This window comes from Ambystoma mexicanum, chromosome 10 (genome assembly GCF_040938575.1).
Source record: "Ambystoma mexicanum isolate Mex_15411 chromosome 10, UKY_AmexF1_1, whole genome shotgun sequence".
Taxonomy (NCBI): domain Eukaryota; kingdom Metazoa; phylum Chordata; class Amphibia; order Caudata; family Ambystomatidae; genus Ambystoma; species Ambystoma mexicanum.
This window is the reverse complement of record NC_090932.1, coordinates 1072008360-1072023470: the sequence shown is the minus strand read 5'-3', so window position 1 is coordinate 1072023470 and position 15111 is coordinate 1072008360. Positions and strand designations below refer to the sequence as shown.

The window sequence follows — 15111 nt, the reverse complement described above, 5'->3', positions numbered from 1 at the left end:
TCCACATGAGAGCCTTTCTATCCTTCAGGTTGGAGTGGGAAACGACTCACTAAAAGAAGGGCAAAAAAATGGTGAGTTCTTCACAGATTAGCATGACATACCTAGTGCCCCTTCAGGACCGAAACGTACATAGTTCACTTTGAAGTTATGGTTAGAAAAACATACTTCAGAAGCTGGTTTTTACTTCTAACTACCTCTCCCTACGTCCTCGCTCCTTCTCCTGCCTCCGTTCTCCTCCCTCTTTCTCCACTCACTCCACCCTCTACCTTAGTCTTACTAGGCACTGTCAGTCTCACATTCCTGCTCTCTCTCCACCCTCTGTTCTTATCCTTTTATCTTCACTCTCCTTCCCCCTGGTCTTACTGGGATTGCTTTCCCTGTCTCCACATCGGTTACCAGTCATTTTGTCGAAAACCAAATGGTCGAATGGCCATTTGATCGAAGTAAAATGGTCAGAAAAAAAAGGTCGAATTTTTTATTTTTTTAAAATTTTTTAATTTAATGGGGGGGGGGGTCCCCCAACCCCCCCTTTCGTGGGGATTGGGTCCTCCGACGTATTCCATATCTATGACATTTAATCACCACAGCTGTGCTGCTTCGGAAACTTTTTTCGGCGTCTGCGTCCTACGTCGATGCGCCGTCGTCGAGGACCTCGTCCGGCGTCATCCGATGTGATAAGTAGGACGCACGACACCCGTAGCCTCAGTTCCGTTTTTTCCACGAACGTGTTGCTTCGTGAATCTCGGTTAACGCCTCGACTCTTTGGAGTTCTGTTCTTCTCGGTTCTTCGAACCTGTTCGTTTTGTGAAAATCCTTTGTGTGAAGATGTTGTCTACTTCGTCTTCGACCCCGCGTCCGGGTTTCAAGAAATGCGGGGAGTGTGGGTCCAAGATGTCGGTGACTGACTCGCACAACGCCTGCCTCTGGTGCCTCTGGGAGGCCCACGACACGGATGACTGTATCGACTGCTCACGTCCAAAGCCTTACGCGAACGTAAGAAGAAGTTGTCGGTAGGTCGGGTGTCCAAGCCCCAGAAGTCGAGATCTGCGGGGCTTTCGACGGATGATTCGAGGGGTGACTCTCCGCGTCATCATCGGAAGTCTCGTGGGTCTCCTTCTAGGAGTCGGTCTCGCCACTCCTCAGCCTCTTCGAGGCATTCTCGGAAGCGCCGACACCGGTCGTCTTCCAGGTCCTCTTCGGAGTACTCTGCCCGGCACGTCGCTTACCCCACCAGCCGTGCGATGCCGGAGGAATGGGCTTCCTTCGGGAAGAAAATGCTGGCGATTCTTGAGTCGCAGGGTACTAGGCCGCCCCCCCCCCCCCAGTGGGGTCGGTCGTGAGAGGTCGAGAGACGCCGCTCGCAAGAGTGGTCGGCACGAGTCACGGGAGAGGTCCCGTTCGGACAAGGAGACTCGTTCTCGACGTACCCGTTCCAGGTCCCGGTCCTCGACGCGTTCGAGACCGTGTGCACCTGTGAGGTCTTCGAGGAAGACATTGACGTCTGAGGCGTCGAGGGCGTTGACAGGCTTTCTCGGGGCTCCGGCTCCAAGGAAGTCGTCAAAGCCGTCGACGCTCAGGTCGTCGAAGAACACGCTCGGGGCTCCGGCTTCGAGGGCTGTGTCGACGCCGCCGATGCTGGCGGCGCTGCATCTGACGTCGACGCCGATTTCCTCGACGCCGATCCTCTCGGCGCCGGCGCCGATTCGCTCGACGCCATCGACGCCTTTCGTGTCGGAGGAACCCCCTAGGAAGGCTCTGGTTAAGAGCAAGCACTCTCGGGTGCCTTCTTTTCGCCACCTGGAATATATTTCAGAGGCGGATGAGGATTCTGATGGCCTGGTTCCTAGTCAGGTTCCAGATGAAATTGTCTCGGGCCATAGTCAGTTTGACGATTTGAGGCAGTCACTGCATGATGCCAGTGGACTGGACACCTCTCCGGAGGTGGAGTTTTGTAGGCCTGAGCCTGGCTCTCATGCCGATTCCTCGTACCGTCGCCTTATGGCTAGGGTTTCTGAGTACTTCGGATGGTCTGCTCCCCCAGGGGAGTTTGTGCAGGATGATCTAACGGACATCCTTGATGTTGGTCCCCCAACTGACCCGGTACTGCCGTTCCATATGGCTTTACAGAGAAGGGTGGCGGCGGCTTGGACTGCTCCGGAGAGTCTCCCGGCGGTGGGCAGATCCTTGTCGCGAAAATACCGTCCAGCCAGTAGCGACCCCTGCTACTTGACCAGGCACACCACTCCGGAGAGTTTGGTGGTGCAGGCGGCCACGGCCCCGGCAAAGCAGGCGTCGTACCCTACCATCCCTCCTGATAGGGACGACAAACGTTTTGATGGCTGGGCGAAGAAAGTGTTTTCTTCTGGTGGTATGGCGCTTCAGGCGGCCAACTCCATTTGTGCCTTGTCTCGTTTCACACACACTCTGTGGAACTGTGTTGCGTTAGCGGCTGAACATATTCCCGAAGGGGACGAACGGGATGGTTTCCTTACTATGGTCCAGGATGGTAACGATGCCATGTGTGAGTCCGTTCAGTCGGGTTTGGACTTAGCTGAATGCGTCAGTAGGTCCATGGCGGCGAGCACCATGATACGCAGGTTTGCGTGGTTGCGGAAGTCGGGGTTTGCTCCTGATGTGCAGTCCCGGCTCCTCATCATGCCCTTTGACGGTGAACACCTTTTTGGCAGCAAGGCTGACGAGAGCCTTGAGAGGTTGCAGACCTCAAAAGCTGCATCAAAGTCGTTGGGCGCTGCAGTTCGCCAACCTCTGCCTTTTTATTCCTAGGGGACAGCAGTGGAGAGGTGGTTCCTTTCGCTATTACTCGTCCTTCAGTAAAGCGAGAGGAGCTGGCAGTCAAAGAGGCCAACGCAGGGATACCAGAGGTGGACGACAGGGTACCCGTGGTGCCAAGGCCGCTCGGGCAGTTGCCTCTTTGCCCTCAGGTAACGCCGCAGCCGCTCCCACTCAGTCATGAGGCCATGTCCCATGGTTCGCCGGTTGGGGGAAGGCTGGCGCAGCATCTTGTAGAGTGGCACGCCATTACTTCAGATGTGTGGGTTCTGGAGATCATAACCCACAGCTACTGTCTTCCCTTTCGGCACAGGCCTCGCGACAATCCACCGGACAACCTCTCTTTGCAGAGTCCGGATCCTCTCCTTGCGCAGGAAATTCAAGCCCTGCTGGAGAAAGGCGCCATAGAACTGGTGCCTGTAGCGGAGAGGAACAAGGGATGGTATTCCCCTTATTTTTTGATTTCGAAGAAAGACGGGGGATTGAGACCCATCATGGACTTGCGCGGTTTGAACAAACTCCTCAGGAAGGACAAGTTCAAGATGGTTACTCTCTCTCAAGTCCTCCAGGCCCTTCAGCTTCAGGACTGGTTGGTGTCACTCAACCTCAAGGATGCTTACTTCCATGTGCCGATCCATCCCAAGCACAAGAAGTACCTGAGGTTCGCGGTTGGCGACTCGCACTTTCAATTTCGGGTCCTGCCGTTTGGATTGACCTCCGCCCCTAGGGTTTTCACCAAGCTCATGGTGGTGGTGGCAGCGCATCTCAGGCAAGGGGGGATTCACGTCTACCCCTACCTGGACGATTGGTTGATCAGGGGGAGCTCTCCCGAGCTAGTCCTGGATCATCTGTCCATCACCTGCCTCTCCCTTCACAGGCTGGGCTTCTCCCTCAATTTAAAGAAGTCCCATTTGACGCCAACACAGCGGCTCCAGTACATCGGAGCAGTGCTCGACACTTCCCTGGGGCAGTGTTTTCCTCCCCAGGTGAGGGCTCTTCACATTCAGCAGATGGTGCACAAGTTTCAGCATTCCCAGACGCTCCCTGCGTTTGAGTTCTTGAGCTTGCTCGGTCTCATGGCATCCTGCATTCTTCTGGTGCCAGAGGCTCGCCTGCGGATGAGATCTTTGCAGTGGCCACTCAAGACGCAATGGTCGCAGTCCTCCGGCAGGATGTCGGACCCGGTTCAGGTGCCGCCCTCGGTCGCCCGGGACCTTCTGTGGTGGGCCGTCGAAGGCAACTTGATGAAAGGGGCTCCATTTTGGCTTCCCTGGCCGGAGGTGACGATCGTGACGGATGCATCCCTCACGGGATGGGGAGCTCATGCCAACGGGCTGACAGTCAGCGGTCGTTGGTCTCCGTCGGCGTCCAGACTCCATATCAATCTGGTGGAGCTGAGGGCCGTCAGGCTAGCCCTGAAGGGTTTTCTGCCGACTGTGCGAGGAATGAGTGTCCTGATCCTGACGGACAACACAGTGGCCATGCATTACCTCAACAAAAAGGGGGGGGCAGGGTCACTTCCTCTGTGCAGGGAGGCGATCCAGCTCGAGTTCTGGGCCATCCAGCAGGAAGTTTCGATCGCGGCAGTTCAACTGGCCGGAGACAAAAACGTGACGGCGGACGCTGTGAGCAGGCAGAGCGTGATCTCTCACGAGTGGGAGTTGGCTCAGGAGATTCTCCTGGAGATCTTCGCCCTTTGGGGGACCCCTCAAGTGGATCTCTTCGCCTCCAGTGTCAACCGGAAGTGCGAAAGGTTTTGCTCGCGGGAATTTCCTCCAAAAGGAGCCTTAGGAGACGCGTTCATGGTGGAGTGGTCATTCCCGCTGCTGTACGCGTTTCCTCCAGTCCCCGTCATCCCGCAAGTGCGGCAGAGGTTACGGACGTTCGGTTCCCGGATTATCCTCATTGCTCTGGCGTGGGCTCGGAGGACGTGGTACCCGGACCTTCTCGACTTGTCCATCTGCCCTCCACGTCGTCTTCCCTACCAAGACGATCTGCTCTCACGGGAGGGGGGTCAGGTTCTCCATCCAGAGGTCAGATCCTTCAACCTTCACGCTTGGCTTCTGAAAGGTTGAGGTATAAGAATTGGGACCTCCCTGAAGACGTGATGGAGGTGTTGCTTTCGGCCCGAAGGCCGGCAACAAAGTCTCTGTACCGTTGGCGTAAGTTCTGCGACTGGTGCAGAGTTCAGAATGTGGATCCTTTTGCATGCGACATCCTCATGGTTCTGTCCTTTTTACTTTCTTTGGCCCACAGGGGTTTGCAAGTGGGTACCGTTAAAGGTTACCTGGCGGCGCTGTCTATCTTTAAGCGCTCATCTGAAGAGTATTCTTACTTTAAAATCCCTTTAATTTCACAGTTTCTGAAAGGGCTCACTAATGTGTTCCCTCCGTCACCTTTCCTGGTGCCCGGTTGGGATTTAAACCTTGTTCTTAAGTTTCTTATGGGTGCTCCGTTTGAGCCTTTACATTCTTGCCCTTTGAGGCTATTTAACTCTGAAAACTGTGTTTTTAGTTGCGGTTACTTCCGCTCGCAGAGTGAGTGAGTTACAGGCACTTTCAGTTAAGCCACCCTTCACTGTATTTCACAAGGACAGGGTTGTCCTTAGAGTTCGTCCTTCTTTTCTTCCGAAGGTAGTGACGGAATTTAATTTGGCCCAGAAGGTTGTTCTTCCGGCCTTCTATCCTCCTCCGCATCCTGGTAAGGAAGAGGAGAGGCTCCATAGGCTTGATCCTAGGAGAGCTTTAAGCTTTTATGTTTCACGCATGTCCCAGGTCAGAGTGAATGATCAACTCTTTATTGGTTACGCTGGAAAGCGTGTGGGGCAAGCTGTGACGAAACAGACTTTCTCGCTGGATTATTTTGGCCCATCTCGGAGTGTTACCGCTTGGCGGGTAAGGACCCACCGGCTGGCTTGCGGGCCCATTCTACCAGGGGTATGGCTGCAGCTACTGCCCTACAGAGGGGTGTTCCTATTCGCAACATCTGTGATGCAGCCACCTGGGCTTCAGTACATACATTTGTACGTCACTATTCCATCCGAGGACAGGATCTGGCCTTTGGCAAGGCGGTCCTTTGCTCTGCTATTTGATTGGCTATTCTAAATTTTGATTCTAAATTCTTTCCCTCCTCCTTGCTCTGGTACTGCTTTGGGAGTCTGTCATAGATATGGAATACGTCGGAGGACCCAATCCCCTCGAAGAACAAGTTACTTTCTTACCTGGTAACGTTCTTTCGATGGGATGGTCCGACGACGTACTCCATATCGCTCCCGCCCTGCCTTCCCCGCTGCAGAATTTCTTTTGCGATTGCAGCTTACGTTCCGCAAGGCTTTGTGTCTGACTGGCAGTTGACTAATGTCACACGTTCTGGGGGAAAAAACTACAACTGAGGCTACGGGCATCGTGCGTCCTACTTATCACATCGGATGGCGTCGGACGTCGGAGGAGGTCCTCGACGACGCCGCATCGACGTCATCGACGCAGATGCCGAAAAAAGTTTCCGAAGCAGCACAGCTGTGGCGATTACATGTCATAGATATGGAATACGTCGTCGGACCATCCCATCGAAAGAACGTTACCAGGTAAGAAAGTAACTTGTTCTTTTTATTAAAAATATTTTTTAAGCAACCAAAGCTTAAAAAAAATATATAAATAAATAAAAAAATTCGACCTTTTTTTTCCGACCATTTTGATTCGATCAAATGGTCATTCGACCATTTATTTTTCGACCATTTGACCGGACACCCTCCACATCCTGTTATCCCCTTCACTACTCTCTTTCACTCTGACCTCTCCCTCTGGCTTTCTCTCCTGATCCTTCTACTCCCTTCCTCCCTCCTGCTCTCCAACCTTCCCACTACTACCCCTTCCCCTAAGCACCCTGAAATCACCCTCTCGCCTTCCCCAGTACAGCATTCTCATTCACCTTTCCTCATTATACCACTTCTACCTTCTACTCTTCCAATACTCTCCCTTACCAGTCATTCACTCACACACCCCTCAGACACACCATGTATTCAAAATTGGTGCCACTCACTCACACAATATCTCACGTTTACTCTCAATCTCTGCTGCAATCTGCTTAGTGTGCCTCTCCACCCCATCTCTCATCTCTCACCCCTCAAAAGCCTCTCATGCAGCTCTGTAGCAAAGGGGCTTTTGTACCCAAGTACACCCTTTTCTGCCCCACCCCTCCTCCACTGCTCCCATTGGCTTCTCTTGTCACTTGTTCTTGTGGGCCAATCTGGTCCTGCTCTTTCCTTGGTAAAGACGTTTCAAAATGTCTGTTTAGCCACGCCCCTTTTCACTTTCCGGCATCCGCTCCTTTGTTGTAGCGGGAAGCAGTTTTGGTGTCCTCAGGTCAAACTCCCACCCCAGGTAAGCAAGTTCCTTTTCCTTCCGGGGCATTCCAGTGGGCGCTGCAGCTTGAGGACTTAAACATGCCTTGTTGAGTTGATTTTCGGACTAACATCCCATAGCAGTTCAGGATTCTTGTGACTGCAGTGCGAATCGGTCTGCTGGCGGCTTGGGAGTTTCTGGAACTTGTATTCCTGAATGACATCTGGTCAGAAAAGAGGCTGCAGGGTACTGCAAAGGGGACAGTGGTAACCATGATCTCACAACACATAAATCTCTGAGAAGGCCTAGGGACTGGGGTCCCTCTCAACTCCCTCACTTCTTTTCAGGGATAGTTCATTCCCCGCAGTGCCCTGGTAGGCCACTTAAACCTGGTTCATAGCGGTCCCTGCTCTCGTCTGAAAGGGTTGCGACTTTCTCATAAACTGCTCACATAACGAAACCACAGTTATTCCATAAAATTGAAAGGGGCGGCAGGGGAGATAAGTAAATAAACATGTAGATAAAGCAATGAGTGAAATTCCCTTAAAATTGAACAATGGCATTCGTATGAAAATTGAAATTTGGAATGAAGAATTAAAATGAAACACAAGAATGGAAAGAAGCGGAAGTCAAACAGGGGAGAGCGACAGAGAGAGTAAAACATGAGGGTCACACTCTTTCAAATGTAGGACTGCAAGCTAGAAGGATTTCATTAAAACCTGTTGAAACCTAATTTAATTTCCTCCAAAGCAGACTCCCCGACCGAGGTACTTAGCCAGAAGATGTCTAAATGGGAAATGGTGCTGTACCTAGGAAGGTAAATCCTTCAGACTCTTTTAAAACTCAGGCGGGATTACATTAAAACATGTGGAAGCCTACATTAATTTGCACCAATGTTAGCCTCCATAACAGGCGTTTTGAATAGATTGTGTCCTCGCACGTTTAGTTCATTCAGTCAATATATTTGCAAATACCTTTTTCCATCAATGAGTTTCTAAAGCGAGCATGCAACATTCTGTGTGTTTGAAAGTTGAAAGCAGACTGGGGTTTAAATACCCTCCTCCCTGACGAACACAGACTCTCACACAACCCCACACTGCCAAATGCAACATTTCCCTCTAGCCCAACAGCACAGGCTAACTTTTTCATTTCACTGTGCCGTGTCCTGTCTTTAAGTGCAACAAATAGGAAGTCGATTTGCGCTGCTAAGATGTGGATGTCTAACTTTCAAATTGCCCTGAAGCTGGCTATCTCCACATGCTAAAATGAAGAGGAAAGTATTCACAGAAACATGGAAAGGAAACACGTACTGTTGTATTGCTTACTTTCATATCCCATAGAGGTTCTTAGGCTGCCTCAATGCACTGAAGGAGACTGAACGGGGAATAAATGAGGGAACAGCAAAATATAATCCAAGGTGTTCTGTGATTCATTTTATGCTACAGATTTTTTTAAAATATATGTATTTATTTCATTCTGCTAACATTCACTGGAGAGTGGCATAATGTGACGCGTTCAGGGGTATCCAAACAGTTTACGTTTTTCCACTTGCCAAACTCCCGAATAACAATTGTGAGCCGCCAAGCCACATGTGGTCGGTTCCGTTTGAGAGCAAAAGGTTGGGACGGTCTGCATGTGTTGTATTCTAGATTGTGTTGCAAGCTTGGCACTCAGAAAGAGGGGTGAATAATGTGATACTCTGCTGATATATTGTCTAATGAGAGTGCAACCCTGCAAAGCTCATGGTTAATGTTCTGTGGGGTGTGTGGAATCCGAGGGCGTCCTCACTTCTTTCCCCAATATATCCTCCTCCCAGGTGGCCCGGGAAAGACTTGTCTTTTTCTGCTCCTGACCCTGGAGGTGGATAATGCGTGAGAGGATCACCTCTGTGGAGGAGATTTAGGGAGTGGAGATGAGGCACACTTGGGTGAGACATGGTATGCCACATTTCCCTTTTCCCATTAACACAATATCCCCCTGGCCTTTGTGGGGTACTATCAGTCCCTTCCCTATTTTTCCTGCACATCATTTCCCAGTAGACATCAATCCGGTACTGGGATGGGTAAGAAACACCACAGAGCCATACATCCTCCTTATGACTCCTACATTCACGGACATCACGATGGTACTCAGACGAGGAAGAGGCATCTAATACAGAAGAAAGACTGTTGGTTTGACACTGAGCGATCTATTATTTCCGACATCGTAATTGATGCCGGAAACTTAAACTGGAGGACGCAATGGCAGGAGAGACACTTCTGTTTCCCTGTGGGGACACGGCTGGACACAAGAGGAGAAGCAGTGACCCAGAGATGCTGCAACTACGGAGGAGAGGAAACCGTAGCGAAGCCAGGTCAGGACTCGAGAGCAAGCTGGGAAAAGTGGAACTGGCATTGCAAAAAGCTGTGGAGACGCCAGGAGTGGAGGGAAGCTCCCTGGCCATTCGCAGCTGCAGGAACGCGAGGACAGCGCTTGCCGGTGCTCCAGGCAAAGCAGCATGGTAGAGCGAGGTCTGTCGAGGAGGTGCCTGAGGCCATGGAAAGGTGGCGCAAAGCACAGAGAGACAAATGAGGTTCTACAGTGCCATACAGAAGCCAGCCGACACGCGACTGCAAACCGGTGAGTCAGCCCAGAAGACAGGCGGAGCCCGGGGCATGTTGAGTGAACAGCAGAAGCTGGAAAAGTGCATAACAAGCAAAGGTCCGAAACAGAGGTCCCAGAACTGTTAAAGGGGGCATTATGAACATCCCAGTTAGCAATGAAAAGACTGGATTGTTGTAATGAACATTTTCAAGAAGTAAAAAAGGCTAAGAAGCCTTGCCAGTACTCGTGTGAGCATTTTTCAGAGAAGCCAGTTATTATTGAAAGTAGCTGACATTAAGGAATTGAACTTTGTGAAAGGCAACTAAACCAGAAGAGCTGGGGAGCATCTCTGGGAGTTGTGGTGTTTAGAACATTAAGAGATCTGGAAGATTGTTTTGTTTGAGAACTTTTAGAGACTTGAAAGCATGGGGAATGGAACCCCCTATCTGATAACATGAACTACTTGAACTTTGGGGAAGGGAAACCCCTTTTCCATCCAGGTGCTGGAAGAAGCTCTGAACTTTTATTTGAACACTTTCCATTTAGTGCTGATAGTTAGATGTGAGGGCAAGTATAGGTTCTGGACAGACATTTGCTTTGGACTTCCTGACACAGACTATCATTAGTTTCATTTAGGTAGGCAAAACACACCTCAGCATAGGGCAAGGTAGGCCTTTTTCCAGCCCCAATATTTGGTTTATTAAAGTGTGTATCCCAAAATTCTACTCAGTTGTCTGTGACTACTTCATGATGCCTACACAGGGGCTGTGTTGGTAACATGGTTGTGCCATATATGACAATGTCACGCTTGTTGTTTCTGTAGTGCTATGTCACACTAAGGTCAGCTTGAAGCACTGAGGAGCAGGGAAGGGTCTCTTTCAGCCAACATGTGCGCACCAGTTACCCCCAAAGAACCACTAAAGAGCCCTTCAGCCCCAAACAGCTAGTTCTATGGTATGGATATGTGGGTGGCTTTGAAGACCTATCTAGGTTACGGTGATCTTAAGTATGAAGGTTTCCTGCTGAGGACAAAGCCCTGAGGCTGCTGCCCGAGCTGTCAATGGGCCAGGACCGCAAAACGCTCGAGAATTTCTCGCCTCTATTGGAGACTGGGGCCCTTTTAAGCAGTTGCTGGGCTTCTCTGAGAATAATCTGCATATAAACCACCCCTTATCAAACCACTTACCTGAGCTGTGGGTGCCTGGTTAGGTTCATAGGTGGAATATAGTATGTATATAGTATGTTATTTTAATACAACTGTAGAAAAAACAGTAATGCAGTATGTTAGGTGATTCTTTTCAGGGTCGGATTAAAGGGCATAAATTTCCCTAGATGGACCTAGCTTTGAGAAGCAACAGAGTTATACAACAATACAGTTACACAACAGAGCGTTTTACATAGGTATACAACAGTACAGATGCATAACACAGTGCTTTTCAGAGGTAACAAACCGGATATACAGCAGGGTAGGATACGGAGGGGCCTGCAGGAGGGGTGCAGCTGTACAGGGTGGCCGGGAGGAGAGGGGCAAGCGGCATCTAGCGAGTCAGGTGGAGCAGGGGAGACGTTGTTGGCCTAGGTGTTGAGCAGGAGAGACTCATTGAAGAGTAGGGTATTGAGTTATTTTCTGAATTGTAGGGTCATGGGGCGAGTCTGATGCTGACAGGGAGGAGGCTCCATCGTCTTGGGGTGTAGGCAGAAAAGGCTTGTTTTCCGGTCCTTTGCTTTTTGCAGTGGCGTATTTCAAGTCTTCACCTGTCCTGGCGGTGCTCTGTCTGCCGGAGGTGCTGAGGTTCTCCACAAGGTAGCAGGGTGACTCGAGGGTGGCTGCCTTATAGATGATGCAGCTAGACCTCAAGGTGATTTGTGCGCACAGTGGGAGCCAGTGAAGGTCGATGAGGGCCGGGGTGATGTGGTCGTAGCTGCGTAGACCCTTGATGAGGCATGCTGCCACATGTAGGACACTTCTCAGGGGCACAAGGGAGGACGACAGGAGAGTTCAGTTTGCATTGTTTCCTAGTGGGGCTTTTAGAATGTAGTGAAAACACATTCTCCAGCATGGGGTCGGGCATGGACTCACATGCTCAGGAAGGTTCCCTGAGAATTGGAATCCTCAGTAAAAGAAAAAAGAGTTTAACTTTAAAGCTGTATTTCTCCTCTAAACTAATCATTGCTCTGGGTCATACTGCCCCCATCCAATGACAGTCCTCTCCCTAAGCGCCACCCCTGGAGGCCATCTTCAGATTTTTACTGCACGCTTCAGTGTTGGGAGTCCTCACGTTGGCTCTACGAGTTTTTTGTGCAATTTCGAACTTTTCCATAGAAATCCAATAATTTTGACCACTTTTTTCTTAATCGTTTTCAACAAAGAACAGCTACCGATTCCGGGGATCCACTGTCGGTGAAGATCTACAATCACTGTCGGATCATCCATCGAAGTTTTGAAAAGGCCCAGCCTTGGGCCTTCTTTGCACCTTTCCACCATGTCCGAGGCGAACGAAAGCAGGAGCCTCTTCAAACTCTGCGCAAAGTGTGGATGAAGGAATGTATTGGTGAAAAATGGGCATCTTAAATGCTTATATTGCCTGCATCCGGACCACGATGTAGTGGATGAGAGGTGTGCTGTGGTTTGTCAAAGAAAGCCAAGAAGGATCGCTAGAGCAGGCTGGCAGCGTGGATCAAATCAAGCAAGGCACCTGACTCGGCCTGCGGGCAGAGTCATGCCTCACCCAAGACTGACGGTTCCGAGGAGCAAACTCCCTCCAGGAGGAGTTTGAGATCCTTTCAGGACGCCCCACCCACGGGGGTACAAGAGAAGGCCAAGCTTTGCAGCACTGGATGCCACTAATGCAGGTCCCAAGTCTGGCAGAGCGTGATCGCCATCACCATCAGTCTCCACTGCGGCCTCTTCTAAGAGAAAGTCCTTAATCCCATCCAAACTTCGTTTATTGACAGACAAAGCGACGAGGAGGACGTCCGTGGAGGACCCGTCAAAACTAAGACCTCTCAACCTTTCAAGTCAACTGATTCGACAAGACCCGTCGATGAGGGCCTCGACGAGCACATCGATTAAGTCCACAACAACAGCACCGAAGGAAAGCGGGTCCACAAAGGTGGTACCTACTATGGCGACCCCACGTGTGTCCTTACCCCCTAGGCGTGATACAGCTGCAGAGGCAGCGACGAAGGCAGGGACCCCGGGGTGGGGCAAGGCCCTGCAACCGTAAGAGTCCAGAAGCCTCCGGAGAATGAAAGGGAGGACGACAAGGCACCCCCGATGGAATCTCCACGGGAGTTGGACCCACATGCTGCTTCAGGGAGACCGAAGCAGATTTATTCAAACTCTGACAACAGCAACGATAATTGGCCTGATGACTGCTATAGAGACCACAATGGAGGGGAATCTGAGGGCGGTGAGCCTTTGTCCCCTGCACGCAAAAGGAGGCGCGTCCACCCTGACCCTATGCCACTGGCTCCATTCACCCCTCAACTGAGGGACGTGTTGTCGGATATTCTAATGACTCGACAGACACACTGGTCTCAGAGATCCTGCTGAGGATGCCCACTGCACCAGGGCCTTCTCCACCACAAGACCCTCAGGAAACCAAGGGGGTGAGCCCTCCTCGTCGGAAGAGAAAGTCTAAGGGATTTGCTGGTCCTCAATGTCATCCAACTCTGCCGCCAGTGCTGCCTCGCAACCTGACTCCACCCGGAGCCCCGGGCATGACTACTACGGCTACAGGCACTAACGAGGGTGACGACTTTGTGGCAGCTGACGTTGAAACGCCACATGCGGATGATCCCATAGGGCTTCCCCGCCGGACAAAGTTGGATCTTTTTAATTCCATGATGTCCATGGCCTCTGAACTGTTTCAGTTAGTACCCGAGGAAACTAAGAAAGAAGGGTTCCTGTACCAGCAGCGCGAGTCCAGAAGAAAGACCATCATGTCTGTCCTTTCCTGGATGATATCTGGGAGGAGGGCCTGGCGCTAATGGAGAACCATGGTACGGCCCCGCCCAAGCTTGACAGATTGGCAAAAAAGTAAAGGGTACCAGATTCAGCTCCCAGATGCTTAAGATCTCAGCCTTCGCCCAACTCTGTGATCTTGGCTGCAGCCAGGAAGTGCTCGGAATACTCATCGTCGGCAGTCATGGTACCCCCGGAAGAAGCTAGACGCAGTGGGCAAGAGAATAATCTACACAGCAGCCTCTACCTTCAAGGCAGCTAATTCCCTAGCCATTTTGTCCCGATATGACCGGGAACTATGGTACAAGCTGGCACGTATTCTAGACTTCCTGCTTGAGCACACAGGATTACACTAGATGGGGGGAACGGCTTGTCTTTCCGTCCACAAGGGTGGTTGAATGCAACAAATGTCTGTCAGAGTTAGTCAGTGTGTGGAAGAAGATCACCACTGACAGATGCTGTACGCTCTCGGACAGGGGAAGAAAACAGGGGGTTGGAGACCATCCTGGATCTGCATCTACTCAACAAATACTTAGTTCTCGGCGCACTCGACGCCCTTGATGCCTTTCGAGGCAGGGGTGTCGGAGGTACCCCGTGGCACGGGGGAACCCCCTAGAAAGGCTCTGGCTAAGAGCAAGCACTCTCGAGTGCCTTCTTTTCACCACCTGGAATATATTTCGGAGGTGGATGAGGACTCTGATGGCCTGGTTCCTAGTCAGGTTCCGGATGAGATGGTCTCGGGCCATAGCCAATTTGACGATTTGAGGCAGTCACTGCATGATGCCAGTGGACTGGACACCTCTCCGGAGGTGGAGTTTTGTAGGCCTGAGCCTGGCTCTCATGCCGATTCCTCGTACCGGCGCCTTATGGCTAGGGTCTCCGAGAACTTGGGATGGTCTGCTCCCCCAGGGGAGTTTGTGCAGGGTGATCTCACGGACATCCTTGATGTTGGTCCCCCAACTGACCCGGTACTGCCGTTTCATGTGGCTCTACAGAGAAGGGTGGCGGCGGCAGCGGCTTGGACTGCTCCGGAGAGTCTCCCGGCGGTGGGCAGGTCCTTGTCGCGAAAATACCATCCAGCCAGTAGCAACCCCTGCTACTTGACCAGGCACCCCACTCCGGAGAGTTTGGTGGTGCAGGCGGCCACGGCTCCGGCAAAGCAGGCGTCGTACCCTACCATCCCTCCTGATAGGGACGACAAACGTTTTGATGGCTGGGCGAAGAAAGTGTTTTCTTCGGGTGGTATGGCGCTTCAGGCGGCCAACTCCATATGTGCCTTGTCTCGTTTCACACATACTCTGTGGAACTGTGTTGCGTTAGCGGCTGAACATATTCCCGAAGGGGACGAACAGGATGGTTTCCTTGCTATGGTCCAGGATGGTAAGGATGCCATGTGTGAGTCCGTTCAGTCGGGTTTTGACATGGCTGAAT

At 51.4% G+C, this 15111-nt stretch overlaps 1 protein-coding gene across 1 annotated transcript in view; it reads left to right on the top strand.

The window, feature by feature from the left end:
• SLC23A2 (solute carrier family 23 member 2) overlaps positions 1–15111 on the top strand; it is a 1453080-nt gene that overhangs the window by 1198724 nt on the left and 239245 nt on the right. The gene's annotated exons all lie outside the window — the stretch shown is intronic.